The sequence below is a fragment of the Eretmochelys imbricata genome, chromosome 3, assembly GCF_965152235.1.
Source record: "Eretmochelys imbricata isolate rEreImb1 chromosome 3, rEreImb1.hap1, whole genome shotgun sequence".
Taxonomy (NCBI): Eukaryota; Metazoa; Chordata; order Testudines; family Cheloniidae; genus Eretmochelys; species Eretmochelys imbricata.
This window is the reverse complement of record NC_135574.1, coordinates 61,608,309-61,627,057: the sequence shown is the minus strand read 5'-3', so window position 1 is coordinate 61,627,057 and position 18,749 is coordinate 61,608,309.

Here is an 18,749-nt window from a genome sequence, read left to right as displayed (position 1 = left end):
TGATTTACCCCATGAGCTTCCCAAAGGTTTTTCATAGTTCCTGCCAGGAAATTAGTCCCTGCATCTGTGAGGATGTCGGAGGGCCAACCTACCCTGGCAAAAATGTCTGCTAGTGCCTGGCATACACTTTTAGCCCTGGTGTTGCTTAGAGCTACTGCTTCCGGCCATCGGGTGGCAAAATCCATGAAAGTCAGTATGTACTGCTTTCCTCTGGCTGTCTTTTTCGGAGAAGGACCCAGAATATCCACAGCTACTCGCTGAAATGGAACTTCAATGATGGGGAGTGGTTGTAGAGGGGCTTTGACCTGGTCTTGGGATTTTCCCACTCTCTGGCACACCTCACAAGACTGGACATAGGTAGAAACATCCTTGCCCATTCCCTCCCAGTGGAATGACCCCCCCAAACGGTCTTTGGTCCTGTTCACCCCAGCATGGCCACTAGGGTGATCGTGGGCTAAGCTCAAGAGCTTGGCCCGGTATTTAGTTGGAACTACCAACTGTCTCTGAGGATGCCAGTCTTCCTGGTGTCCACCAGAAAGAGTTTCCTTGTATAAAAGTCCTCTTTCTACAACAAACCTGGATCGATTAGAAGAGCTGAGAGGCGGTGGGTTGCTCCGTGCCGCTGTCCAAGCTCTCTGGAGGCTTTCATCTGCTTCCTGTTCGGTCTGGAACTGTTCCCTTGATGCTGGAGACATCAGTCCCTCATTGGATTGTGGACCTAGGCTTGGTCCCTCTGGAAGCAATATAGGGGATGGAGCTGTTTCTGTTGACTGTGAACCGCTCTCCGCTGGTGCACTATGTTGGGATTCAGGCTCCGGCTGAGCCTCTTGTGTAGGGTTATCGGCTGCTGCCAGTTCAGGTTCAGTGGAGCCCTCTGGTGTTGAGGTTGCAAGTACTGGATTCAGTGCTGACACAGGGTCTGGTGTTGGTTGTTCAGCTGGTTCCGGTTCTGGGACTGGTTCCGTCTGGGTCTCTGGGACTGGATCCACTACTGCTGTTGCAGACATTGGCCTAAGGTCCAGGTCCATCACCTCTGACTGGGTCCTGATAGCAGTTTCCGGAACAGAGCTAGGCCTCACGGCTTGTTTAGCCTGGCTGCGGGTGACCGTTCCCACCCTCTTGGCCTGCTTCACATGATTGGCCAAGTCTTCCCCCAACAGCATGGGGATGGGATAATCATCATAGACTGCAAAAGTCCACATTCCTGACCAGCCCTTGTACTGGACAGGCAACTTGGCTGTAGGCAAATTGAAAGAGTTGGACTTGAAGGGTTGAATCGTCACTTGGATCTCTGGGTTGATTAAATTGGGGTCCACTAAGGAAGCATGGATAGCTGACACTTGTGCTCCGGTGTCCCTCCACGCGGTGACCTTCTTCCCGCCCACACTCACAGTTTCCCTCCGCTCCAAGGGTATCTGGGAAGTATCTGGGCCTGTGGACCTCTGGTGTGATTCCGGTGCAATGAACTGTAATCTGTTGGGGTTCTTGGGGCAGTTGGCCTTTACATGCCCCAGCTCGTTACATTTAAAACATCGTCCAGCTGACGGGTCACTGGGGCGAGGAGGGTTGCTGGAGAACGGGGTGGCAGGACGATAAGGGGTCTGGAGGGTTCTTTGGGAGGTAGGTGGGGCCTTGGGCGGCCCCCGGTAATAGGGTGTGGTCTGGGGTGGTCCCTTCTGGTCTCCGCTCCAACTGCGACCAGTTTTCTTCTTCTCTGCCACCTCCACCCATCTGGCTCCAATCTCTCCTGCCTCGATTACAGTTTTGGGTTTCCCATCTAGGATGTATCTTTCTATTTCCTCAGGAACACCCTCTAAGAACTGTTCCATTTGCATTAGGAAGGGCAAATTTACTGGAGATTCAACACTTGCTCCTGATATCCAGGCATCCCAATGTTTCACAATGTGGTAGGCATGTCGGGTAAATGACATGTCTGGTTTCCACCTTAGGGCTCTGAACCTCCGACGAGACTGCTCGGGTGTTATCCCCATTCTGACTCTCGCCTTGGATTTAAACAGTTCATACTTGTTCATGTGTTCTTTAGGCATTTCAGCTGCCACCTCAGCTAAGGGTCCACTGAGCTGCGGCCTCAGCTCTACCATGTACTGGTCAGTAGAGAGGTTGTATCCAAGGCAGGCCCTTTCGAAGTTTTCTAGGAAGGCCTCAGTATCATCGCCTGCCTTGTAGGTGGGGAACTTTCTGGGATGGGAAGTGGTACTTGGAGAAGGATTACTAGGGTTTGTTGGGATATTCTGCTGAGCCTTTATCTTCTCCATCTCCTCCACATACTTCCTCTCTTTTTCCTTCTCCTCCAGTTCTTTGTCCCTCGCTTCCATAGCTCTCCTGTGAGCAGCCGCTTGGTGTTGTTCTGCCTCCCTTTCTTGTTCCTTCTTCAGCCGCATGAGTTCTATCTGTCTTTCATGTTCCCTTTGTCTTTCCTCAGCCTGAAATTTGGCTAATTCCAGCTGTAGTCGAGCTGAGGATTTGGTCATTCTAACCTCTCTGTTTTTAACTAACTTTACACCCGAGGTTTAGAAATAAACAAACAAAACTTGGCTGTAAAATTTTGCTGTGCTGGAATAGAATACCTATTCTCTGATAGTGATTGTCAGCCTACAGAAAAAGACAATTCCCTTGTCTCTGTTCTGGGCCCAACTTAAAGCAAAAAACCTCCAAACTACTTGGAAACCTGCTTACCCAGCCCAAAGAAAAAGCAAATGGGTAGAACACACACCCCCTATTTACTTTTAGGAAGAAAAGAAAAAAAAAAAACCTCTGGGTTGGAAGACTGTGAATTTCCCTGCAGGAGTTAAGTACCCTGCCTCCAGGCAAAGAAAACCTGCAATTCACAAGATAATCCCCTTTTGTCTCTGCTTGGCCACAAAGCAGGGAAAACCCAAGATGCTTTCAGTTTCAAAGCTGCTTCAAAGCCACAGGAAAAAAAAATTCCTTTTTAAAATCTGTATTTCTAGTTCAAAAAATCTCAACTGGATCTCAAAATGATTTCAGGTTAATCCCACCACTATGCCACCATGTCAAGGTTCCTCCCCCACTCTGAACTCTAGGGTACAGATGTGGGGACCTGCATGAAAAACCTCCTAAGCTTATCTTTACCAGCTTAGGTCAAAACTTCCCCAAGGTACAAAGTATTCCACCCGTGGTCCTTGGAATGGCCGCTACCACCACCAAACTAATACTGGTTACTGGGGAAGAGCTGTTTGGACGCGTCTTTCCCCCCAAAATACTTCCCAAAACCCTGCACCCCACTTCCTGGACAAGGTTTGGTAAAAAGCCTCACCAATTTGCCTAGGTGACTACAGACCCAGACCCTTGGATCTTAAGAACAATGAACAATCCTCCCAACACTTGCACCCCCCTCTTTCCTGGGAAATGTTGGATAAAAAGCCTCACCAATTTGCATAGGTGACCACAGACCCAAACCCTTGGATCTGAGAACAATGAAAAAACATTCAGTTTTTTACAAGAAGACTTTTAATAGAAAATAGAAGTAAATAGAAATGAAGAAATCCCCCCTGTAAAATCAGGATGGTAGATATCTTACAGGGTAATTAGATTAAAAAAACATAGAGAACCCCTCTAGGCAAAACCTTAAGTTACAAAAAAGATACACAGACAGAAATAGTTATTCTATTCAGCACAATTCTTTTCTCAGCCATTTAAAGAAATCATAATCTAACACATACCTAGCTAGATTACTTACTAAAAGTTCTAAGACTCCATTCCTGGTCTATCCCTGGCCAAGCAGCACACAGACAGACACAGACCCTTTGTTTCTCTCCCTCCTCCCAGCTTTTGAAAGTATCTTGTCTCCTCATTGGTCATTTTGGTCAGGTGCCAGCGAGGTTACCTTTAGCTTCTTAACCCTTTACAGGTGAGAGGAGCTTTCCCCTGGCCAGGAGGGATTTCAAAGGGGTTTACCCTTCCCTTTATATTTATGACAGCCCCCCCTCCACCCCACTGCCCAGAGGAGCCTCAGGGCAGTCACAATCACATTGACCCAACCTGCTCTGGGGAAAAGCCACAGCATCTCTTGATTCAAAGATGCTTTTGATAGGCCTTATGTAGGTTCTGGGGTGGCTGAGGCAGCGGTATTTGCTATTCCACTGCCTCAGCCGCCCCGGAACCTGCATGGGGCATATCAAAAGCATCTATGAATCAAGAGATGCTTTTCCCCCTTTACTCCCCACATCAGCGGGCCTGGCCAGCATGGAGAGGTGGGCCCCCTTCCTGGAGCTCACTGCTGCCGGAGGGGAGAGGGCTGCGGGAGTCCTCCTCTGGCCCCAGCCCTGGGTAGCCATTCTGGACCCCAAAATCCTCATCCCTGGCCCCACCCCAGAGCCCACACCTCCGAGCCCACACCTCCAGAGACAGCCCTCACCGCCCCCCCGCACTGCAACCCTCTGCCCCAGCCCTGAGCCACCTCCTGCACTGTGAACCCCATATCCCTGGTCCCACCCTGCAGTCCTCACCCCCACACTCTGTCTTAGTCCTGAGCCCCTACCACATCCCAAATCCCTCACCCCCAGCCAGAGCCCTCATTCCCCCACCCTCCCACATTGTGCAATATAAGAAACTGTTAAACGCTTACTGTTTCCAGTCCATTTTTACATTAATTTAAAATATATATATTGGCTTACAAGGAAGGTGTGTGTATGTGTGTGTGTGGGCGGGGGACAGGACTTGGACCCATTCTGGGCCCCTTCAAAAATTATACAAACCTGGTACCCATGCACCTATGTGGTGCATGTATATATATCTATACCTATATAAAACTCTTAGAATTGTATTTAAGATTCTACTAGTTAACTGTGGTCACATGATCAACGATTCTCAACCTGGGGGTCATGACCCCCTCAGGGGGTCGTGAAGTTATTGCATAGGGATCCTGAGCTGTCAGCCCCCACGCCGAAGCCCCACTTCACCTCCAGCATTTATAATAGTGTTAAATATATAAAAAAAGTTTTTAATTTATAAGGAGGGTCACACTCAGAGGCTTGCTTTGAGAACCACTGTGACAAGTAGTTATTTCCCTCAGGCAAAGGGGAATAGTCCTTGTACAGGGAAACAATGCGTATTTGGCATTAACAATACACCATAGCATTTGCTTCCTCTCTAGCTCAGACATTCATGGGGCCCTTGGGGAGAGGAGAGAGCCAATCCAGCCTTTGACGAAAGCTGGCACTTGGCTGCTGGAAGTGAGACTTTGCCCTGTGGAGAACACAGATGCAAAACAATCCCCTATAAAATATTATTATCACCACTTAGACAGACCTTGTGTTGGCTTGTCAGAGAAGCTAGCCCAGGACTGCAGCAGAGACAGTAAGTCAAAGCCACAGTACAAGGGTGGGGGAGACAGCCAGAGGAGGGGAAGCAGAATGGTTAAAGAGTAAGAACCAGGAAAAGGAGACAGTCAGCAGGAAGGAGAAGGAAGAAATGATAATTAACTCCAGGGGTTTGAAACCACAATCCCCAGCATAAAACTAGTATTGAGTTGATCCTAAAGGAAAAAGCATTAAGGTGTATTGCTCTTTGGAGAAAATAATGCCGTGGAGGGGAATTATATCATGGGAAATAGAATATAAATAAAGGTCTGTCTTCAAGGGTAATAGCAGCAAATTACTTCCCTCAGGGGAAAAATCTATCTTGAGGAATCACAAGGCAGATCCTGGAGGAGAAATGTTTATTTTACCCCTCTGGTGTTACTATGTAGATAGATACAGTGTCTGCTGCTAAAAAGTCAACATGTACTGGTGGCTCCTGTCGTATGCAGTTATTTCTCCAGCTATAGTCTCAGATACCACTGCGTGAGAGCTGGCAGTAAATGCTGATTTTTAAATAATGACCACACTGTCAAGCAATTTTCTGCGCCACTCGGTACTATAAGCCCAGCAATTTGTTGCTAATGAAGCACCCAGGATACTCAACCCCACTCTGTGCTGTGGGACTCTGATGGAGGACTAACCATGTGTGCTATAAGTGGCTTTAGTAACGCTATGCAGCCTTAACTAGAATTTCAGTGGTTTTGTAGTTTTGTGGCTCAACCTTAATTTTTTTTTTATCATCATTTTTCTGTGTTCAATTTATTTATTGGCTGTAGTGGTAAACTTGGAGACTGGCAAGCTTGATTATATTAAAATTTTAGGGTGATAATAGAAGCAAACAATTATCTTTGTGCATAAAAATAATTTTAATTCAAGTCAGTAAAGTGGAAAGGGACAGACATATCAAGCATTAATCAGACTTAGGGGGTGGCGGAGAGAAGGAGACAAAAAAAAGGTTTTGACCAGGTAAAAGTAATGTGAAGGAAAATGAGAAATTGTACAGAGTTAAAGCTATGAGGAACAAGTTAACTGAGCTCATCATGCATCCGATGAAGTGAGCTGTAGCTCACGAAAGCTTATGCTCCAATAAATTTGTTAGTCTCTAAGGTGCCACAAGTACTCCTTTTCTTTTTGCGAATACAGACTAACACGGCTGCTACTCTGAAACCTGAGCTCTCCTGTGTAAACCTATCTTGCATGATACCCACTTAATTGCTCCATTAATGAAATAAACATTATGATAAACATTTCATTGTTTATAATATCATAAACATGAGTAACTTTGTTCAGAGCCCATCAAGTCATTCTGCAAAATATTGCCAGTCATTCTCTCCCACAAGAGCGGTGCACTTTGCCTCTATAGTACTCCCAGTTCTCCTAGGCTGGGGAGTGAGAAAACAAACCTAGATGTCAAAGCTAGATCTCTCCAGTGGTAGCACAGAGAGGTCTGGATCATTACCAATTACATCCATACTAACTGTTTTAATACCGGGCCAACATTCAGGTATTAAATACAGAAAAGCAGCTCCAAGACCAAGAAGGTGAAACATACTAGTATGTTCTAGGATCAATAATTCAAAATTCAATGTATTTTTGTCACTGTTATGGAATTCAAGTGCTCTCAGTCATAACAAATAGCAGACATTCACATGCAATGACACAAATGAAAGTGGAGACACTTGACACCTGTGCAGGAAGCCTAGAGCGGACTGAATACATTATTGTGAGTGTGTGTTGAATGGTGGCATTGCCAATTTTAGATTTTATCCTGTGGGACAAAGTTATGTCAACACAGGAAGAAGTGTGTGTTACTATGTTGCATCAAGCACAAAATATATTTTTGGACTCTTAGGACTGTAGGAGTATGCATAGCAGTGTGCAAAAGAGTCTTGTGCTCCAACTCCTCCAGGTGGACACTGTACACATGAACTTAAGGTCCCTAGTTTGTACAAATGGCGTCCTCTTCAAACAGGACACCTGTGCACACTAGGGACCTATAATTTCATGCATATAGTGTCCACATGGGGGAATTATAGTGCAGTACTTTGGTGTGTTCTACAGTTCCCACCCACCGCAATCCAAACTGCAGGGCAGTTTAGACATACCACCAATGTTCAGCACACACTGCTTGTGGGACAGTTCTTTCAAAATCAGGACTACGCAACAAAAGCCACAGAGGAAAAGTAATTCTCAGATCCCCTCACTCTGAGGGCTACATCCACAAAAGGATGTGGGCTCCTAACTACTACTTTAGGTGCTTAAGTCCAAATGTAGATCCTCAAAACCCCCACTCAGCTGCCACTTGACTCTGTCAGTGCCAAAATTTCCTAGGCATCTAAGTTTCCGTTGATAAAGTCTCCTAGCTGCCAAAATTTGTGCCAGGGGGCACGTGCACAGCCACCTAAATCCTGACATCTGGTGACTAGCTCACACCTAATCCCTGGTGGAATTTGCAAACTACGTGTCCCCCCTCCCCCCCAGTTTGAAGTGTCTCAGAACACACCTACTAGACTAGGCCCTGTACAAAACACAGCTGGAGGAGGAGGAGTCCAGTGGTTAGAGTACTAATGTAGGAGGTGGAAGACACAGGCTCAAATAACCACGCTGCCTGAGAGAAGCAAGGATTTGAGCACTAATCTCCTACCTCCCAGGTGAGTACCCTATCGACCAGGCTATATGGCAGTGGTTCTCAAACTGTAGCAGCCCGAGGACCCTCATTTTGATTTAAAGTGTTTTGGGGACCTCCAAGCTGCCCTGCTCAGCCCCAGACCCTGTTCCCACTCCACCCCTTCCCTCCAAGGCCCCACCCCACCTCTTCCTGCCCCCTGCTCACTCCATCTCCTCTCCCTTGCTCACACTCCCCCATCCTCACTCACTTTCACCAGGCTGGAGCAGGGGGTTGAGGTGCAGAAAGGGGCAAGGAGATGAGGGATTCAGGCTCTGGGAGCGGGTGAGGGGTGCAGGGTCTGTGCTGGGTCAGGGGGTTGGAGTGTGGGTTGTGGGAGGGAGTTTGGGTGTGGGCTCTGGGCTGGGGCAGGGGGTTGGGGTGCAGGAGGGGGTGTGGGCTCTGGGAGGGAGTTTGGGTGCAGTCTCTGGGCTGGGGCAGAGGGTTTGGGTGTGGGAGAGGGTGAGGAGCGTAGGTTCCAGCCAAGTGGCACTTACCTTGGTGGCTCCCAAAAGCAACCAGCACATCTCTCTGGCAGCAGCTCCTAGGCTGGGGGGGTCTCTGTGCGCTGCCTCTGCCCACAGGCACCACCCCGCAGGCTGCAGTTCCTGGTCACTGGGAGCTGCGGAGTTGGTGTTTAGGATGGGAGCAGCGCATGGAAACCCCCTAACCCCTCCCCAGAGGCTGCAGGAACGTGCTGGCCTCTTCTGGGAGCGGTGCAGAGCCAGGGCAGGCGGAGAGCCTGTCTTAGCCCTGCTGTGCAAACAGACTTTTAGTGCCAAAATGTCCCGGTTTGGCTTCAGTAGTCTCCGGGAGATAGAGGGAGGGAGAGGAGTTGATCAGCAGGGTTTGTGGACCCCCGGAGTACCCTCAGGGACCCCAAGGGGTCAGCAGACCCCAGTTTGAGAAATGCTGCTATATGGTATTCTGGGGCATAGGTGGGGCTCTCTGTCTCTCCTGTTGAAGTTATGGATTCCATTAGGTGCAGGGCATCTAAAGTAAGTAATTGCAATGCTGAGCCTCAGTAACCTTTGTGGATCTAGCACAGGGTCTCTAGTCCTTTCTGTGTTATAAGAGATTTACACTCCACCTAAAAAGTTGTAGATTAAATATGTGCAGTTTAAGAACTTCAAAGAGAAAGTAATTGAGGGGAGACAGTTGATACTATGTTTTTGTCACCAGTCATACAATGGGAACCACTGACAGCAGCTTTGAGAGGCAAAAAGGAACACGAAGCTTAGAAAGACAAGACATAATTATGTAGTTTGAAAGGTGTAAACAGCATATTGCCAATAAAATCCTGAAGGAATTAATGGAACATAAGGGAAAGTGAACTGCTTTCTCAATGGAGCTGTAGATAAACAATATAGGTGTAACCAAGCAATAATATTACAAACACAGAAAAGGAGTACATTGATTACTGCCGTTGAGACTGAGGAGGTAGAGGTCCTATGGATGAACCAGAAATGTTTCATTCAGGTTTTGGAAAACAGATTATTATTTGGCAGAAACAACAAGAGGATTTGCTACTTACTGTGGAAATGTATTAATGATGCTAAAATTATTCGGACTAAATCCACAGCCCCTAGAATACAAGTGCAATTATTAGGAACAAAGGCCTTATTCTAAGAGTTATGCTTATCCAATCAGGTAATAGTAATAATACCATGTCAGCCATGTGTCCAATTAACCCTAAGAAATGGAAACTGAATTTCATGTATCACATACTCTCAGTGAACTCTTCAAGAACAATCTCCAGACAAGAATTATTCACAGAAATTTAGCAAATAATTTTAAAACAACAAATGAATCTGAGACTATCCAAACACTGCTTTGTGGAAGTTTTCAGCAAATCTACAGGAAAAGAAATAACAGGCCTGAGATTCTTCAGCCTGCTTGTGACCCAAGAACCTCTGGATGCCACTGGCAGAAGACACAGGGGTTTATAGAGATACAGAGATCCCTTGGATTCACAAAAATAATGTCATGTAAGATGTCTAGTAAAAATCTGTGTGTCACTAGTCATCAAAACCGGGGGCAAGATGTATGTACAGTGTATATGTAAGGAGTTATGTATATATATGAAAACTATGTTCTCTACATCTATAGTTAAAAACAGGTCACTCAAAGGTAGCATGTCTTGAGACAAACCCTCCCCTGCCAACAGGCGGTGGGAGATGCTTATCTTCAGGAGGGGACCATTGTGTATTGCATGTCATACAATAGGAGTCTATTGCAGTCTAAGTCAAATGCTAATGAAGAGCTGGTGAAGACTTGAGAAGGAAACTAATAGGCAGAGGTAAAAATCACTGGGTGAGGGGGAAAAGCCTATCTTATGGTGAACATCAAAGGTCTCTTCTGGTCTATTTAGGGATGCAAAGAGACATCTTGGCATCCTTCACCTAGGAAGTAAATGGACAGCGAGTTTGCTTCATGAAAAAGGGATTTCAACCAGGTTTGGCTGAAAATGCTGGAGAGAACTTTGGGTGAGAAAAGCTTCTTTAGACAGGAGGATTAGTTGTTAGTTAAGTTTAGGCTTTAGAATGCATGATGATGGTGTTCTTTTATATGTAACCACTTGTTCCCTTCTTGCACATTGCTTTTTATTTGAATCTGTATTCTCTCAAATAAATTAATTTTTTTTAACTGACCTCAAATGCTGTGTACAATACAGGAGTGAGAGTTTTAACTTAAACTGGTGACCTGTGGTACATTGCTCCTTTGGGAACAGAGGATCTGGGATTTCTCTGGATATCCAGTGATCAGATTTGATGGGACTTGAGGGTGGGGTGCATCTGCTGTCAACCTGCAAGTCAAAGACAGGGCATGTCTAGTCCAGAGGAGAGTGTTTGAGTGGCTGACAGGCTGGTTGCTTTAGGGTGCTAACACCCAACTACCACAGGCAAGACTTGCTCATGCCTGAGGCAGGTGGTAACAAGGTGACTCACAGCTTTGGGTGCTCCAAGAAGTATCACGTTGCGACATGAATGATTAGAGTATGGCATCCAGAAGAAAATGTGATGGTCCCCAAAGAAAAGAACTTCTTGAGATACTTTAAAAGTTTAGAGGAGCCTCTAGAGTTGACTGAAGAATTGCTTTATGAATTTTTCCCATATATTTACTAGTTCTGTGGCCAGAATAAATAAGTAAAGCTGGGTGACTAATAAATCATATATTTGATTAATTCCAACTGTTTTCTGTTTGTGAATTATCTGTGAACAGATTGTGATTTTCTTTAATTCATTCCTTATTCATTGCATAATGTCTAAAAGTTCTTGGTCTGTAGCTTATTCATGAGCAGTTGCGGTTTCAAACATTTCTGCCAGTACACTTCTTCACTAGAATAATTAACAGAAAAAGACAAAAGAAGTGCAAACACAGAGTCAAAGCAAATTCAAATTTATTTAAATATTTCATCAAAAATGTTTGATTTTTTTTTCAGCATACCAGTTTGAGGATCAGAACAAAGGGTAGTAAGAGAGCATCTCTGAGCCATCTGTAGGGCTGCTGAGTATGTTGTTTTGTTAGTCACAATCTAATAAGATGAAATAAGATGAGGGGATCAAGTACTATCAGGTGTTGGGATGGCAAGAATGCTGTGCTTTGCATATATTATGAAGCATTGAGGAGTTGGTTGCTGCTTCATGAGATCCAGACACATCTAACAGTGACGGGCCCACATGGCTGCTCACTTGTTTCCTCACACCATCAGGGGCTCTTTCACCTGCACATCTACCAATGTGACATATGCCATCATGTGCCAGAAATGCCCCTCTGCCATGTACATTGGCCAAACCGGACAACATCAAGAATTGTAACATTCAAAAACCAATAGGAGAACACTTCAATCTCCCTGGACACTCAACAACAGACTTAAAAGTGGCAATTCTTCAACAAAAAAACTTCAAAAACAGACTCCAATGAGAAACTGCAGAACTAGAATTAATTTGCAAACTGGACACCATCAAATTAAGCCTGAATAAAGACTGGGAGCGGACGGGTCACTACAAAAAGTAATTTTCCCTCCCTTGGTATTCACTCCTTCTTGTCAACTGTTGAGAATAGCCTACTTCCACCTTAATTGAATTGGCTCGTTAGCACTGACCCTCCACTTGAGGAGGTAACTCCCATCTTTTCATGTGCTATAATATATATTCTGCTTACTTTTTTTTCCCCACTCCATGCATCTGATGAAGTGGGTTTTAGCCCACGAAAGCTTATGCCCAAATAAATTTGTTAGTCTCTAAGGTGCCACAAGGACTCCTCCTTGCTGATACAGACTAACACGGCTACCACTCTGAAACCTGTTTCCTCAACGCATCTCTCAAGCACTCGAGTGAATCACTAGTCCTGGTTGGCATTAGCAATACCTGAAAATCCTCATTCAGAATCCCTTGGTTGTGTGTGAATGCCTATACCTCAGCCATGCCCTATGCATTCTACAGGGTATGTCTGCTTTCCCCCTTACTTACCAGCATTCAGTTCAGGGTGGACTCATAGGTTTGCCTGCATTGCTGAGCACTTTGCGTATTTCTACACACTAAATTGACTACTATACTAAGCTTCTCTACCTAGGTGCTAAGCAGACACTGAGTATTCAGCACTAGCATTTTGGCTTTCTACACTTGAAAGACCCTGCAGGATTGGGCCCTAATTGAAAAAGTAATCAGGTGTGACATCTTGGTGATTGCTTTTAAAGGCCCAATGTTGAATGTCTCAAGAAGTTAAGTGGTGGTAGCTGACAGCATTAAGTACCTTGCAGACTTGGGTCTTACATGAGGCTTCTAGAGATCTAATTTTAGAATTTAAACAAAGTAGCAAAATCCCAATCCTATATTTTGGAAAGTTAAACAATAATTAACTCACAATGCATATATTGTTGGAGAGGCAAACAAACATTAAAGTTGTATTTTAAAGTGAATGTAGGTTTAAGTTTCTACCCTCAGGAGAGTATGAGAAGCAGGGAAAGCATTCATGAGAGGATCTTTGCTTTAAAAAGCATGCAGAAAAGGAAATGAGCAAGAAGAAAGCAGTAGTGGAGGAAGTTATTTAAAAACTAGTAGAAGGAGATCTATAGCTCCCAGAAGACTCAAAACTTGGGAAGTATATTATATATATTAGCCATAGGGTCTAATCCTACATTTCTGTCAGATTCCCCATTAAATCAATGGGATTGGCAGGGCACAAGAAATGGCATTATGATATAGCAAAACCAAGTTAAATTTGCCCATGTAGGTTAAAGAGAACACACATTGAATCAGGAAATACAGCATCCAAGGGTGTTAGGAGGAGAACTGCAACAACTAGGTAATGCACAGATTGAGTTAAATTAATTTAAGACCAAGTAAATAATAATCACAAGTACAGATGTAGTTAAGGGCACAATTGTGGGCAGCCCTGTTGCAGGTGCACAAGAGAGCAGTGGAGTGAGGTGGAGAAAGAGTGCAAGAAGACTGAGCAGACACCACCCACAATGTATCTGATGGGTAAAGGCTCTGATGTGCCTAATGCCCCCCTTTTACCTCTCTGATAGGAGAGAAAGAGATAATGGTACCATAGGTCTTATTTTCTTATGCCCTGATCTGAGGAGCTGACTGGCCACAGAGAAGGGGGACCTTGGCCCTCCAAGAATGGCATACCTGACATCTGGATGCGTGTTGCCTGGGAGTCCCCAGGAAGGAGGAATGCTGGATGAGTCCATAAGAATTCTTCCTCAGTACTCCAGGTACAGTGTGATCCTTCTGTACTTCATCTAGCACACTTGAGAATGCCAAGGGCACAATCTAGTCTTTAAGACATTTCAACATTTCTAGAGCTGTATGACACAGAAAACACTGAGTACTAAATGACCCCTCAGAGTTTATTTTAAAAAATTAAAATCTGCACAATATCATAAACCTCTGAAGAGACCCTACAACCTGACATCACTTCATATGAACAAAGTATCACAAACAGCTGAAACTTGGGGCCTGATCCTGCATTCCTTGAGCAAGCAAAACTCCCAGATCCTAAAATACTAAAACCTTTCTACTGACTGACTAACAAATAAATCCTACAAAAAAATCCCAAGAAATGTTAATCCTCAGTATATTACAGGTATGCAGAGAGGCATAATTAGATTCTCATATGACTTCACCCACTATTTACCATGCAATAATGCTGATTCCCAAATTGAATAGGAATGCATTAGAGTGTAAAATTATAGGCCTATATTATCTCTGACTACTAATTATAAAATACTGGCAAAGATTATGGGTACAAGGCTGAACAAAATAGTAACAGAAATAAACCCCTAAGGAGACTTGTGCCCAATAGAGTATCAGTTAATGGAATGCTCAGGTTATTAAACAAAATTCTATGCCAATTTAAAATCCCTGAAACTCCATTATACTTAACAAGGTTGTAGGGTGTAAACTATCACAGACCTTGGCCCATTGACTTTAGTATTGGACATTAATGATAACAGTACACTCAATGCTGCTCTGTCCACTTGTGCACAAGTAGTTTTGGATAAAGTAGAATGTGATTATTGTATAATCTAGAGACTTGATTGCAGGAAGGATTGCTCTGAATTTACACAATGATATTGGATTCCACACTCCAAAGCCAGAATACTATTAGTAACCAGTGATCTCCTCCAATCAAAGATTTTCTTTTACCTGCTCCCACAATTACTGTTCTTCATGGAAACAGAGCCTCCTAGCAATATAGCTATATAAGATAGTGAAAACAGAAAAGCAGGATTGAAGCAGATTTCTATTATAGGAAGAGGGTAATTGAGAATAAAATTTTGCAATAGACATATTATTTTGCTGACAATACCCTGAAGAATCTATGCCTCATTTTATGGAAGTTATAAAAAACTTCCATTTCATTTTATGATAGAAGAGAAACAAAAATCAGAGAAAAAAAAGGAGTACTTGTGGCACCTTAGAGACTAACCAATTTATTTGAGCATGAGCTTTCGTGAGCTACAGCTCACTTCATCGGATGCATACCGTGGAAACTGCAGCAGATATTATATACACAGAGATCATGAAACAATACCTCCTCCCACCCCACTCTCCTGCTGGTAATAGCTTATCTAAAGTGATCATCAAGTTGGGCCATTTCCAGCAGAAATCCAGGTTTTCTCACCCTCCACCCCCCTACACACAAACTCACTAAACCTGGATTTGTGCTGCCACCCTGCGAATACAGACTAACACGGCTATGTTTACAGGTTTGACGTTGGCAAGATGTAAGCCTCACTGGGCTCACTCCAGGCAGACTCCCAGGCGAACTTTCCCTCTCTATGGTTTGGACTTCCCCTTACTCACTCTTCCAACTAACAGGGTAAAAACAGTAACAAAACAGAACTGTCAAGAAAAATTAATAGATGAGAAAAATTCACATGACCGAAACCAATGAAAAAAAATGCAAAGAACTCTGTCTAGAAAACAAAAGTGTTTTGGATTCATGTATAATTTAGACATAGCATAGAGACAACATGTCTGCCAAAATCTTGTCACCAAAAAAAAAAAAAGGTGATTTTAAATTTGCATAAAATTAGGAACATAGGAATTGCCATACTGGATTAGCCAGAAGGTCCCTCTAGTTCAATTTCCTGTCTCTGATGGTGGCCAGCACCGGATGCTTCAGAAGTAGGTGCAGAAAACCCCACAGTCAGCAGAGGTTAGATCATCTGCCCCCATCCTAACTTCTAGGAGCTAGAGAAGGGGCTCAGTATCTGAAACATGAAGTTTTATCTCTCTTCCAACTGTGTTTTAGTGTTAATTACACAAAAGTACACAAGTTAACAAAAGTGCTGGCTGAAGTGGGGTGAAGCATTTCTAGCAGGGGCTTCTTCTCCCACTTTCCCTGGAGGCCTGAGGTGGTGATGGGGCAGCTCTCACAGGGCTGTTAATGCAGGGGCACTGAGGAGGAGAAGAGAGAGGGGAGGAGTTGAAACACTATTCACAAGAGGGGGAATATAGAGCCCTGAAGCTCAGGGCTCCCTTCTCCCTCTTGTGAAAATGGTATTGGCTCCTCCTTCTGCACCCCCACCGCCAACAAAAAAAAGTTTGTTTCTTGAGGGATGGGCATCAACTTAGATTGTCTGTCTTTCCCCAGGAGGCAGGAGAATGTGATAAGTCTTCTCCTCAGTTCCATAAGAGGAAAATCCACACAGTTGGCAGGACTGAGAAAATCATAAACCAACTGAATCCCCATTTAAATGCTGCTGTTTTCTTATCCTTACATGGTGCCCCCCTGCTCTTTTTCTATCTTGGCTTTTTTACAGGTGAAGTCTATGTGAAAGACAAAATTATTTCTCATTAAGCCAACACACCATGTTCATATTAGAGATATGAAGGTGGGGAACAGATTTGGGTACCATATGCTGATATTTAGAGTTCTTCAGGTAGCTAGCTCTTGTCTCTTGCCTGCGTATTCAACCTCTGAACTGGTGGGCAGTGCTATCTCAGATGGCAAAATTCCCAGAAACACTGCTTCATGCTTGAGTTCAAAGTCTGTCATTCCAACGAAAAATAATGCCGATTGGTAGATATCAAGGCACCATAAATATGCTCTTCAAAAGATGTTTTTGCAAAAGGGATGGAAAGGATGGCAGACATTTCACATCAGTTGTGGTTATGGGAAGCATGGGGTATTTTGAGGACGTGTGTTTTTTATTATTAATTATTATTATTATTATTGATTTGTATTATTGCATTATTTGTTTATTTGATGTAGTGTCAAGGAGCCCTAGTTTTGGGCTAGGATCCAATTGTACTAGGTGTTGTACAAAACACAAAATAAAAAGATGGTCCCTTCCCCAGAAAGCTGATAATCTAAGTATAAGACAAAAGACAAGAGCTGGATACAGACAGATCAGGGAGTACAAGGAAACTAGGAGACAATACTGGCCAGCATGATAGGCAGTGGTATCGGCACACGTGCAGCCTAACCATTGTCAAAAGTTTTATAGGATTTATGTAAAAGGAGAGTTTTAAGGAGGGTAATACATTAGTTTTGCAGATGTTTATGGGGAGCTCCTTCCAAGCATGAGGGGCAGTGTGAAAGAAAGCGCAAAGGTGTTTGAAAAACTAACAAGTGGGTGATGGAGGCTGGGCTCCTGGGCCGATCAGAGGCGGAAATGAACATCTTGATAGAAACAGAGATGATAGGCAGGGTGGGAATAGGCAGGAAAGGGCTCTGAAAGTGAAGACAAGTAGCTTATGTTTGATACAATGCAAAAGGAGAGCCAGTGGGATGAAAGAAGAGGAGAAACATTGTCAAGTGATAGACAAAGAAAATGATCTTTGTAGCCACATTCTGAATGGATATAAGCAGGGCAAGATTGCATTTGTCAAGGCCAAAGAAAAGAATGTTGCAATAATTGAGATGCAAGATGATGAGAACCTGGAGGGGAGTTTTAGCTTTCTAGCTGGCCAAGAAAGGCCACATCTTAGAGATGTAATGCAAAAAAAAAAAAAAAAATCTGCAAGAGCTAGATATACCCTGGATGTGAGGACCTAGAGAGAGGGTTACATTTAAGAGGACACCCAGGTTAAAGGCCTGAATCACAGGCAAGATGGTAGTGTTGTTCACAATGCTTGGGAAAGGAGGTAGTGGGGAGGGCATGAGTGGGAAGATTTAGAGCTGTTTTAGCCAGGATGACCTTGAGTTGAGAGTCAGTGTCACAAAGTTGACCGCCACTGCACCCCAGTTCCAAACATGCCCTGCCACGCCCAGTCCCAGTTAAGGAGGTTTATTCTTTTCTGGCAAAGTTTAAACGAACAACAAGAATGCAGTCTTAAGTCAGCATCTGGTCCCCGGGCCAACCCTCTCAGGAGTCTCTGATACTCCAGCTCCTGTCAGCTTTCCCCTTGGAGCAGCAGCTGCAGGATTCCTTCCTTGCTCCCTTACTCCAGGGACTCACCACAAGAGTTAGCTCCATTTCTGTGTAGCCTTTGGTGCCCAGGGCTCAGCTTGTCTCAGTCCTTCCTCCCCTGGACTCATTCTGCTACAGTCTTCTCTCCTAGTTGCCTACTGGCAGCCCTTTATAGACCTAGGTGTAGCCCAGCCCTCTTCAATTAGCTGGATTAGGCTCACCTGCTCCAGTCCAAGGTAGCTGGGCTCAGTCTATCCACAGAGACCAGCTACCCTGTGACAGCCAGACACAGATGAAGATAGTCAAAGACACAGGCTAAGATTTTTATTTGGATGGAAGCAGACAGGTCTGGACCAAAGGAAGTGGAAGTTGGTTTAAGCCAGGGCTGGGAGTTGGCAGGGCAGATCTTGCAATGGGAGAGAAGGCAAAAGAGTTAAGATTGGAGGAAAGTGAAGCATGGAGAGAATCAACCACCATATCAGTGGAAGAAAGGGAAGACAGAGCAGGGAGGAGAAAGCTGAGAGCGGATGAGAAATCATCAGTGCTGATAGATTGGAAATCATGGAAAGGATGAGTGATGGTGTGAGAGAGAGGACTGATGGGTGATGCTGAAAGAGCCCAGGTAATGGCTGGAGAGGAGGAACTTGGCAACAGAGAGATTGGAGTGAGAGAGCACTACCTGGTGAAGACCAAGTCAAGTGAACAGCTCTTTTGGTGAGTTAAACCAGGGCTCAGGTAAAAAGAAGAGGTGAGGGCAGAGGGCTCATCAACATGGAAGCTGAAGTCACCAAGGATGAGTGTGCAAGCTTATGAGGAGAGGAAGAGAGAGAGCCAGGAATCAAAAAGCAGAGAGAAAGGCTGATGAGGA